Below are 13049 nucleotides of genomic sequence, written 5' to 3'. Positions count from 1 at the left end.
GCTGTTCTCCTCGTCCCTGTGATCTTGACGCCTGGATTTGTGACTCCTGTCCTTTCTGTCTCCGTGCCAGCCAGCTTCCTGCCTCCACTGCCGTTACCTGTGTCTCTGCTTAAAATAAACGTTTTGTTTTTGACCATCTCTCTCTCTAAGTCTTTTGCTTTGGGGTCCAATATCTCTAGGCCGTAACAGGTTGCAACAATATTTTCAAACTTATGCATTCAGAGCCTGATTCATTCTCTCCCTTGGCCTTAGGCTGGCTCTGTGTTCTTCAAAAAGCAATTATTGTACACACCTAGCAGTGATCCCACAGTAACGGAGCGTCCACACAGCAGCGTTAAAAAAATCTTCTAACGCTTCTGCCCATTCACTTTGAATGGGGTGACGTCACTTTGTCTCACTTTTCGCCGAACTGCATTGTGGGAAGCAGAGCGGAGATTTCCAGGATTTTCAGGATTCAAAGTTGAGCAATGTTCAACTTTTGAAGCTGAGGTGCAAGCGTCAGCCAATCAAATCCCGTTTATGCAAATCTGACAGTTCAAGCGCTAGCCAATCAAACCGCGTCTAAGCTGGGAGAGACATACCGCAGGTCATTTCCTCATATTCCAAAAAATTGAGGAGAAATTAGCGGTAGGGAATCACCCGGTGCTTTATGACCAGTCCCTATTTACCTACCGGGATACAAACCGGAGGAGCCAGGCATGGAGGGAGGTGGCAGAGACAGTGGTATGTTTTCGCCTGTTTGGGGAGTTTATATCCAGTTTACTTCGGGCTTTTTTGCTTTGTATGTCGGGGGCGGGAGATTCATGTGATTGGTTGTTGGTCGCGTTGCTCGCAAAAAATCCCCAAGCTTCAGATACGCCCACCTCCAAGATTTTTTTAACGCTGCTGTGTGGACGGTCCGTAATTATGCATGTGATGAAAGTCTAGTGAAACTGCCACCTCCGATTTGGCCAAAAAAGGGAAATGGAGCAGTTTAAATGAATGTCCACTTGCCATGAATCCTTAAAGATCATCTGAATGGGTCGTTCATCAAGAATACAGGTTGATCCAGGGTCTTTGGTAAGGTAAAGCATCTGAACTAAATTTAAATAATTGTGTAATCTGAAAAAAAGAAAAGAAAATGAGCATGACATTAAACTTCATCTTTCGTTCGTATTAAACTACAACACATCCTATACAAATAGTGAATATGGGGTCAAAGGGTGTGATTTATGGCATTTTATTACATGGCTTAGTTAAATACTCGATTCTGATTGGTCAATTCAGAACACGTGACACGTTTTTAATCCAGTAGTACAGACCGCTGTCAAGGATTTATTGACCGTTGTTAAGGACGCTCACATCTGCACAAAGAAGTCCGTTCGATTGAACTGTATACACTTTGGCCGAAAAACAAACTGCATGCAGTTTGCTTTTCAAACTGGGACAAGAAAACAGCGGAGAAGTAACGGGGCAGAAACCCTCCTTTTTACGCAACAGTCCAGCCATAGACAATATGTTTTGCCGTTTGCAAAACATATTCAGTTGCCAGTAACTTTGGCATTATGGCAGGGATATCTAGATACTTCCCAAGGTTTGACATAATGAATTGTGCTACTTTTAAAGCAAGCAACAATGTTTTCAAATCTGTAAAACCTTAAAAAGCACCTCAAAAACGCTATCGAAGCAGTTCCTGCCGTTGCTGAGGAGGATCAAGAAAGAGAAAGTAAAAGAGGGTAAAAGACGGAGCGCTGGACGTCAGATAAATCACCAGAAGAAGGCAGAGAGGAAGTAAACACTAACAGGAACACTGTATGGGCTCTGCAGTGTTTAAGGACTTGTTAGTGGATCAGAAACTGTGAAAGGCGCAAACAAATGACCTGCCAGCAGCATTATTTGTGCATCCATTATTTTATAACATATGATCTAATGAAAGTGGTCAGCAAAAGTGATTTTGGTGCAATTTGACCATGACCCAAAATGTGTTTACAGACCAGCGCAGGCGAATACAATAATAGCAGAGACATCTTTAGATAATTGAAACCATGCCATTTGAACCCATCTGCAAAGAAAGCACTATAATGATTACTATAAAAATGTAATATGTTAAAGAGCAAACCTACCATTTTCAGTTCTAAACAGTCATTGTGCTATAAGCTAACAGTCTTTTTGCTATTGAGAACAGTGTATATTTTCAAATCTAACTCTAATAAGCATAAGCAGTGTTTGAATCACCAGAATTATGAGCACTCCCAGAAGCAACACAACATTCAGTTTTAAGGGTTCTTGAAAAAATGTTGAATAAGATTTATAATACTGCAATGAATTACATAAGAAAAACATAACATTAATTAAAATCATCCTTCATTTTTATTGTTTGAGAGAACATTGCCTTTGAGCGTGGACCAATGTGTGAATTTATTATGTATAATAGCTAATGGGCAACTTTTATGTGGTATTTTGTACACCTCTGCATAGCTACTGTGTGGATCAGCTATTCTCAATTACCTGTCCGTGTAGTTCTGGAGCTCACCTCCTGATATCGCTTTCAGATCATTATCCACTTTTATCATAATTTCTGTTGTGCATTATGGCTACATATCCCATCTGACCGTCAGTATGCTCTGACTTTATTGCCCGTCCAGATCACACACATTTGTGAAGCAGATTTTTTCATCCACTAACATTATGATTACAGAGAAGAAACATACAAAAAAAAAACATTCCCGTTGCTAGTTTTCTTGCAAGACTTATTAGATATTTAGAAGCTTATGTGTGTCTGTAAATAGTTCATTTTATAACTCGGTTAGATTACATTACATTGCATTTAGCTGACGCTTTTATCCAAAGCGACTTACAATAAGTGCATTCGACCAAGAAGATACAAACTTGAAGAAAACATAATCATAAGTACATCAGGTTTCATAGAGCCATAACATTTCAAGTGCTACTCAACTGGCTTTAGATAAGCCAGTCCTTTATTAGTATATAAGTGCTTTGTTAGTCATTTTATTGCTTGAAGTGGAGTCGAAAGAGATGAGTTTTCAGTCTGCACCGAAAGATGTGTAGGCTTTCTGCTGTCCTGATGTCAATGGGGAGCTCATTCCACCATTTTGGAGCCAGGATAGCAAACCGACGTGTTTTTGCTGATGGGAACTTGGGTCCCCCTCGCAGTGCGGGTGCAGCGAGCCGTTTGGCTGATGCAGAGCGGAGTGCACGTGCTGGGGTGTATGGTTTAACCATGTCTTGGATGTAGGAAGGGCCAGATCCATTCACAGCATGTTACGCAAGTACCAGTGTCTTGAAGAGGATTCTAGCAGTTACTGGAAGCCAGTGAAGGGAGCGGAGGAGCGGTGTGGTGTGGGAACATTTTGGAAGGTTGAAGACCAGACGAGCCGCTGCATTCTGGATGCGTTGCAGAGGTCGGATGGCACATGCAGGTAGACCAGCCAGGAGGGAGTTGCAGTAGTCTAGGCGTGAGATGAGGAGAGCCTGGACCAGAAGTTGCGTCGCTTTCTGGGTCAGGAGGGGACGTATCCTCCTGATATTGTAAATAGTGTATTTGCAGCAGCGGGTTGTAGCAACGATGTTTGCAGTGAAGGACAGGTTGTTATCTAGGGTCACACCCAGATTCCTTGCAGTCTGAGTCGGGGAAACAACAGAGGGGCCGATGTTGATTGTTAGGTCAAGAGTGGGACAATCTTTTCCAGAAAGAAAAAGCAGTTCAATCTTGTCAAGGTTGAGCTTGAGGTGGTGAGCAGACATCCACTGAGCAGAGATGCGTGCGACGACCTGGGTCTCTGAGCGGGGAAAAGACTAAATTAATTGGGTGTCGTCAGCGTAGCAGTGGTATGAAAAACCAAACTAATGACCGATCCGAGCGAGTTTGTGTACAGAGAGAAGAGGAGGGGACCAAGGACATAGCCCTGAGGGTCCCCTGTAGTTAATTGACAAGGGTCGGACTCGGACCCTCTCCAAGTTACCCTGTAGGTGCGGTCTTTGAGGTATGAGGTGAGGAGGGAAAGTGCAGAGCCTGAAACTCCAAGTTTTTGGAGAGTGCGAAGGAGGATCTGATGGTTCACCGTGTCGAATGCAGCAGACAGGTCCAAAGTTAGATCTGGTTATAACTTTATTTGTATCCCCTCTTCCATTACATAGGCCTCCAAAACAGTGATCTGATCAATAACTTCTAATATGTAGTTTATGATTGTATATTGACTTTATATGTAAATAGCAAGTAGTTTATGAATCATCCTTTGACAATATGAACAGACTTGGAGGCAACAAGAAGGGATTATGGAGGAATGTGAAATGTGGAGCTGCTGGTAAATTGGTTAATCAGTGTGTTTGAGCTGTCACACAGAGATGCTGCTCTATCACAGAAGACGCCAGGGAAATCTATTGACTGCTTTTGGCGAAAAAACAAAGACGGGGAAGAAAAACACTGCAGCAAGCCAAAACTGTCATTTAATTCACTAAATATTGTGTCATGATATTGTTTCTCCACTTTCTTGAGAAGGTCATTACAAAGATAGCACTTGGCTGAAAAGAGTCGGGGAGTAACTGAAAGAAGTCTAAAGGTCAGATAAACACAAAACATGTTGTTAGCGAAAGCTAATGAGTCATTAAGTTGTTGGTGTATAGAGTAAGAATGACAAATAAGTTAAACTATCCCTAATTCAATGACGGGCTCCAATGAACAACTTGATCCATCTGCCACTGAGAGAAACTGTGCCCCGAAGCCAATTGAAGTTTGGCTAAGACCTCAAGGACATGGAGCTTGTGGGAAATAAGAGCTGCTCGAGCCAAAAGCTAGATTTAGAAATAAAGAAAGCCAGCTTTTACTCTGGTTTTAAGGATTGAAAGATAATTATTTCACCTGCAAAAAAGAAACTACCTCTCTCAAGGACTATCGTGTGCAATCAATGGTGTGAGTTTCCATGCCAATTGAAAAATATCAATTTTTTTTCTCCATTCAGTGACTATGTGAGTGTGTTTAATGGCAGCGTTGGCAATGCAATTCATCAGATTTGACTTGTATTAATCGATATCTGGCTCTATCTGGTTAATCACAGATGCGAGAGTGACTTCTATTTAAAGAGTGACTCATCTCCTCTCAACTGAACCAGAAGCGTATTTGTGTTTGTGTACAAGCGGGCTTTTGCAGACATGTGTTAGCATGTTGGTCTTTTTAGTGTGTGACTGCAACCGCTATCATCTTATTTGTGAGCCCACCATTAACTGTGCCACTTTCCGTCAGTGCATTCGCATTGTCTGGCTGGACTAAGGGGGCACTGAGCGGAAGCTAGAGCCTCTGCAATCTGCGGTAATGTGTCGCCTGGCATGGACCTTTATAGGGTCCGCCTGATAAGTGCTTTTAGACACCTGATACCCATGTCAATTTCTAGACTGGTATTGCCAGGATTTTTGAGCTGACACATTCTCGGTTTTGACTATATGTTTTCCCAAAAAATCCCCTGATACACAAGGATAAATGGTCGGTGTAAAAAAAAAAAAACAGAAACAGCTTTTGAACCATCAAAGGACAGTTAAACATGCCAGTGAAAGCCAGACTAATGAAGGCAGACACTCAAATGGGTTTTCTGCTACATAAGGCAGAGTGACACAGGTCTCCCACACAGTTAGTAAGAACAAAATGCAAACTGTTATTTGGAGGATATTTTCTTTGAAGTAGTCATGCAGCACTTACAGAACTGCATGTACAGTATTTGTTCAGACAACAGCTTGACAAACCGCCAACATGTGTGATAAATGCAAAGTGAGTCTTGGCATTGTCACTGAACAAAATGCTCAAAACAGCTTTACTTAATGTCCCTGCCAGTGAGGTGTTGTCTCAGCCTGGAGAATTTCCCAGACTGGTTTTATGCATAAAATATTTTTAGTCATCCTAGAAACAACTTTTGGATGCACTGCCATGATATGTGTCACATATCTAATGTACCTCTAAGGATGAACCAAAACATGTTTATATGACTTTTCATCCATGGATATCATCTGGTCAATATCCCAATTATGGTTTATGAGTCTATAAATGCTAAACTAATTGCATCACCAACAGCCTCAGCAATTGATAGTTTAGTGTTAATTAGGTAATGTTTGCAAGCCAGCAGACTGCCTTTACACAGGAACGTTTGCGTTTACGCACAGTATGTGTTTTCAAAAAAGTCTTCCGTTCACACGCATTCGATTCATTTAACGTGTCTGTTCACACGAGACTGCTCGACCCGCTGGAAACGCTGTAGTACATATGCCAGGCCTGTAAGTGGTGCTGCTGCCGCCACAAAATACACCAAAAGCAGCGAAGAAGACCCCGGAGCATGGTTGCCATGGATGCCCTTCTGTTTATGCCTCGTGGTGGATTTAGCAACATGTAGTAGTTCATGTAATTCTCCATGTCCATTTGTTGCTGATGGTTGTGGTAGAGGAGCTGTAGATTTTGCACTAACATCTGTAGCATGGTCGAGCTGTAGATTTTGTACTAACATCTGTAGCATGGTCAGTAGCAGTAGCACTAGCAGTAGCTACTGACAGTAGCTACTGACCATGCTACAGCAGTGAGCAGCAGAGGTGGGGAGAGGCGGGGCTATGGCTTCATCTATCGGGAAATGATCGTATAGAGGCGATTACACAGAGCCGTTTGACCCCCCAGAGCGTTCCGTTTGCAGATCTATCCACCTTGGGACCCATTATCGTTTGCGGGGGCCGTTTCTATCGTTTTGTTACAGCCTCGTGTAAATGAAAGGGCTATACGCAAGAGAAACTATGCGGATACAACCCGTTTCGTTCCAGTGTAAATGGGGTCTTACAGAGGGTGCTTCTCAATGTCAAGGAAGGATCCTTCAGAGCCACTATTTCAAGGATGCTACGTCATCGAATCCCGCCGAAGGACTGTTCCAATGTACAGGATCCTTAGAATTCTACCTTCATTGTAAGGACATTTCGAGGCTGCTCATGTGTATCCTCGGCGGTCTTAAATTACCCACAATTCTTTGCGCACGGACCAATGTCCAAAATCTTTGGCGGAAATGGCTGAACCAGGCAGTACACACTTAAATGTAAGTATGTTCAGTGGCGTCAGGGGCGGCGCCAGGGGGTAGCTTGGAGTTGCTATAGCAACTCCAACAATTGGCCTAGCAACGGCTTAGCAACCCCATTGTTTTGTTATGAAAATGTATCTATATATTTATACACATTCTCGCGAGATCTATCAGGGGTCGTTGTAAGTTAAAGCGCAAACTGTTACTTGGCTAATGTTGTTATAATTCTCAGTATGTGAACACAGATCGAAAATGGAAAGATTTTTCACAAGTCAGCGTAAACGACCGCGATCTCCAATGGAGCCGGACAACCCTGTGTGTGTGTGTGTGTGTGTGTGTGTGTGTGTGTGTGTGTGTGTGTGTGTGTGTGTGTGTGTGTGTGTGTGTGTGTGTGTGTGTGTGTGTGTGTGTGTGTGTGTGTGTGTGTGTGTGTGTGTGTGTGTGTGTGTGTGTGTGTGTGTGTGTGTGTGTGTGTGTGTGGTGTGTGTGTGTGTGTGTGTGTGTGTGTGTGCGTGTGTGTGCGTGTGTGTTTGTGTGTGTGTGTCTGTCTGTTTGTTTGCGGTGTGGTGATGAGGTTAAATGCCACAGCATGCCAGTTGAAACAGTGAACGATCGCTATTGTGTACTTGTACGCTTAGGGTGTAATGGTATTATACAAAAATATTGGAGCACAGAAACAGTGTTCAAATTCTGCTTTTACAAACTTATTTTGGTTGTGCTTACCTTGCAAAGTAATGTTATAAGTGTCAAAGGAATGTTTTAATGTAAATATTAATGATAATATTGTAGCATGTCCAAGTTAATAGTTATTTCAGTTATCAGATGTGCACAGTTTAGTACATTTGTAAAGTTATTTAGGCAATGTTGTTGGTGGGAGTTAGGGAGAGACCGCCCCTTCCAGGTGTGTGTGTGCGTTTTCCGGTGAGTGTGGAGGGAGTACGAGACGGTAGGAGTTGTGTTCGAGTGTGGGGAAAAGTCATAATGAATGTTATACTATTGATTGGTTCTGTAAGGCGTGGCTGTGGCCGTCAATACCAGAAAATAAAGAGAACGTTTTCGACATTGAAGGCTCGTGATCTGTGATCTTGAATAGCGGTGAACGCTACAATATGAACAGGCTCGTGCTTGGCCCACTGGTATTGTTTGTTTATTTATTTTGAAAATGAACTAGCAACGCCGTGCTCCGGCAACTGCTAAGCTACTGCAGCAAAAAAATCTTGGCGCTGCCCATGAGTGGCGTAGTAAATGTGCACATGACTTGTGTTTAAAGTTTATAGTCCGTTTGAGTTTTGCCCGTGTGAACGCAAACCGAACCTTCTGAAAAATGAAACAATGTAACAAACGGTCGTCTGGTGCGCACCAGAGAAGCGGACTATTAGGTTTGAATGAGACCTTAGAGCGTTTCGCACCTAAATAAATAATTAAAATGAACCTTGTTTTGACTTTGCCTCTTTTGTTGATATTTGTGGTTTATGCTACAATGTGCACCAATATGTGTAAAAAAGGTTTGCAGACATCAAGTATGATATATGAATACACATTTTATTATTGATTGGTGATGGTGATTTTATGATTATCTTATGGCTGCTTATCCTCCAAGGCTTTTTCAAGGCTGCAAACAGAAGGAGAACGTTTTATGTTAGTTTAGAGGTTCTGTCCTGGAGAGATGATCATTTTACAAAATACAGTTACTCAAGTATCTTCGCAAATCAGTTATGAGTCTTCAAACAAATCACGCTCAATTTAAGGCGGGGCCTCTCATATGACGCACACCTGCACACTTGCTAGCCTGTTCCATTCTTCGTTCTCCGAATGCTAGGAAGGATTCTTGCCTAGCCTCTGAAGGACATGACTCGGAAGGACATGTCCTACCAAGGAAGCGTCCTCGACTTTGAGAAACAGCCAGAGTCAAACATTATATTTTCTTAACATAAGCATGTTAGCTTGTATGCCAAAATACTGTAGACTCTTAGGAGGCTTTACGGATTGTACAGAGGAGAGACAAGACTCCCTCCTAGCATTTTCGGAACTCACATAGAAACACTTGAAAGTGTGCAAGTGTGCAAGTGTGCAAGTGTGCAAGTGTGCCAGTGTGCGGAATAAATGGATGTATATAAAAAGACTAAAAACAGCAATGCGACATTGACAATAAGTTAACTCTGGTTTGGTCCAAATAAACCCATTTCAAAGCGTTTACTGAAAAGAAACCAGAAGACATTTTCATTCGAAAATATGACAGGATCAAATAAAACTCAAAAAAACTGTTTTAGTCCTTCCACTGTTCACACAATCAGAAATTCAGTTATGGTTGAAAGGTACCCGTAAATTCAACGTGTTAGATGACAAAGCTGGCTCAACCAGGGCCGGCCCTCACCAATTTGCTGCCCAAAGATTTTATCAAAAGGCTTGACATATTTCACTTTATGTATAATAAATCTAGAATATATGAATGTTTCATTTTTTGAAATAAATTACAGAAAAATAGTTCTATGATATAGTAATTTTTTGAGAAGCACCTGTAGAATCAGCTTTTGCATCTAACCAGATGGCAAAGAAGCAGTGAAATGCAGTGTAATATAGCATATTAAAGATAAAGGCTAAGGTATGCAGTATTGTTAGGAATTCTGTAAAAACAGTTCCGATGGTGAAGTCAACAAAACTCAATTTTTTTATGTAATTTACATGCCCTAAATTAATTTGTTTTCAATGTGCGTTTAAATAAGTAACACTTAAGCAACAATGAGAACATGTTTTAAGAACTCATTAATTTATAAATTAATATCAAATTTAATTTTGATATTAACTTTCTTATGAATACGTTTTGGAAAACTTCATAAAAATGCTTTTGTCAACGCCACGGTCATGACACGCCCTCAAACGAGAATACCGCGGTGTGGGACTTCCGGTTCCTATTTCCAGCGATTCTTCAGCAGTTCTACACGTGTTTGTGTTGGATCCTCTTCAAATCATCGTAAAACAAGTAAGCATGCCACCTGAGTTATTCATTACTGATTTTTAACTAGCAAGTGTTATTTAGTTTTCTTGTATTCGCTGTTTCGAACGGAACATCTACATTTTAATGCATGCCAGCGCCAATACTGCTGTTAAAGTTAGACTCAGCCCTGTCGTGCTCATGTGTAGTCTATTTTTTTTGCGCAAATGGTGTTGGGCAAAGTTTGCATCAAGTGCTTACCTACACAATTCTGTTAAAAGTTAAGACTACGTATTAAGAATAAACTCTGCAAACTGTTCCCCTGTGCCGCTGTAAGCGTTGGCCGGGTTCCGTCATGCGGCCGGGGGCACAGAGGCTGTGCTGCATGTTGTGCAGTAAAATACCTCCGCTAAAACTATTCCCTACTACTTTATAACCCAGCGGTTAGGGCTGTGCAATTAATCGTATTTTAATCGCAATTACGATTTTGGCCTGCCACAATTACGAAAACAACATAATCGAAAACAACAATTATTTAGCTTTGCTAGGTTGTGACAGCGCACTGCAACATATTTGATCTAATTTTTTTTAGTCTAATTTATTTGTATTTATCATATTTATATATGTTTAGTAGCTTGGGGAAGTGCGCTCCAAAATATTTGTTGATCTTGTTTATTGGTATTTATTATTTTGATATTATTTATTTAAATGTTCATTTATTTTTGTATTGGTTTTTCAGTTGAATTATACCTTCAGGGTAATCAACAGTTAAAGGTAGGGTAGGTAAGTTTGAGAAACCGGCTCGAGATACACTTTTTGTTATATTCCATGGAATGCTCTTAACATCCCGATAGCAATGAATATCTGAAGTGCTTTGACAAAAAATCCATAAAAAAATGTCATCTATGGAAGCCGTAGTACTGTAAAAAGCACGACCAATCATCTGAGCCGGCCCGGCTAAGATAACTGGATGGCCTACCTGCCTGTCAGCCTTCCATCTGTGCACAAACTTATCTCGTGCCCTCATTGGTCATGTGTGCGTTCGTGTGTGTTGGAGGAGGGGCTCTGTAAGGAAGTGGCAGATTTTCTCCGGTTGTGTATTTTCAAATTCTAGCACACTCGAGCTGGTTTCTCAAACTTACCTACCCTACCTTTAAAAAGATACTGTTCAAATTATTATTTGTATTTGTTTTAAAGTTCAATAAATTGAAGTCAATGAATAATCGTATTTAATAATCGTGATATCAATTATTGACCCAAATAATCGTGATTATGATTTTTGCCATAATCGCACAGCCCTACAGTGGACTCCTACAATCCTGGACGATATGGAAGAAGACATGTTTTTCTGAAGAATTACTCAAAAATAAAGAGTCAATGAAGCATACATAAAAATAACATGTTTTTCTGTAGTTAAATTGTCCTTGACAACAAATCCACTTGTGTTGGGTCTATTGATGACTTAAAGGTCCCATGTCATGGCCATTTCTACTGATCGTAATTCCATTGTTGAGGTCTACTAGAATAGATTTACATTGTTCAATGTTCCAAACTCACATTGGTTTCTCATACAGCATCTCTGTATAGTATGTGTATTCACTCTCTGTCCTAAACGGCTTGTTGGAGCTCCTGCCCCCCCCCCCCCCCCCCCCCCCCCCCCCCCTGTGAGCCCACTGTGCTCTGATTGGTCAGCTCGCCCACTCTGATGAGTCCACCACCGTTACAGCGGAACATTGAACAGTGATTATGTATTACAATGGCGTTAGTTAGCAACCAGGAAATGACACCAGTAATGACAAACAGATGACTGCATGGGGTCTGGGTGCCGTGTTGGCGGGACGTTGCGGGGCTCGCTGCTCCGCCCTTTGAGGCTCGAGGAGCGGACAGTGTGAGCTGGATTACTGGTGCCACACACTCACAGCCTGAGAAAAGATAAGGCTGAGTGAGTGTGTCTGTGTGAGGAGCTCCACAGATTGGTCCATTTGGTCACTGTGACCAGGAAGAAAAAGAGAAATCTCCAACGAGGCGTTCTGGGGCAGCATAGACAGGTCTTTTCTGTGTTAGAGTTTTACTCGCTACAGGGTGTACTTTGAGGGTTTGTGACTCTGCAGACCGTTCACATGCAGAAAAACCTACATAACACAAGGAGATGGGTAATAACCAGAAAAGCATGTCATGGGACCTTTAAGTAATTTTTTTTCTCCCATTTTATTGACATTTTTACACCTTTTTGTTTCCTTGTGTCTCATTTTGGTAACTTATTATGGCTGTTTGCGGTTATTATAAGTATCATTATGGTAATGTTTTCACTCTTTTTGGTCACTTTGTCTTTCTTTGAGGTCATTTTTAGTCTCATCCTAGTGATATGTGTCTCTTTTAGAATAGAAATGATTCTGTTTTACTTGTATATAGTTAACCTCTCTTGCATTAGTCTTGCAACATTCTCTTGCATTAATTTATGTTCTACTCTGAACATAAATTGTGAATTTTAAATAATTTAACTACCGAATATTGTAACACAAAACTATAAAATAATTGTTATTTATCAAGATCTAGCCATTTATGAAATAGCTTTCTTAATAGTTATGTTTTAGTGACGTTCAAGATCATTAAACAGGACTTCAATTGTTAGTATAACCTTAAGAAATGAATTGCACATAATAATTCCCATGGAGCTGTGACCACTTAGACAATTATGTGACGCTTTTCCACTTATTCTTCCAGTTCTCCGTTTTCCTGTGTTGAAATCGACCAGCTGTGAAGGTGGGGGCGGGGCTTTTATACGCGAGTAGTGAAAACACTTCCGGTAGTCTGCTCTCATGTATCCTCCCTTTTGTCTCCTCCCTCACCCCTCCTCGCCTCCTCCGTGTGCATTTCAAGTATTGGGACGTCCTTCAACATGGCGTGTCTTGATCGATTTGAGTCGAGGAGGGGTATTGAGATGAGCCTCATGTCATTATAGAATGTTGGCAGTGTTCCGATGACATCAGATGTTCCAAGTGCTTTTATCTGCTCGTGACATCATCATGACATCACAGGTCATTCCAAAATAGTTAGCAAATAGGACCCAGGCTCTGAGT

The sequence above is a fragment of the Trematomus bernacchii genome, unplaced genomic scaffold (assembly GCF_902827165.1).
Source record: "Trematomus bernacchii unplaced genomic scaffold, fTreBer1.1, whole genome shotgun sequence".
Lineage (NCBI taxonomy): Eukaryota > Metazoa > Chordata > Actinopteri > Perciformes > Nototheniidae > Trematomus > Trematomus bernacchii.
The sequence above is the reverse complement of the archived record's forward strand: the minus strand, read 5'-3'. Positions refer to the sequence as shown.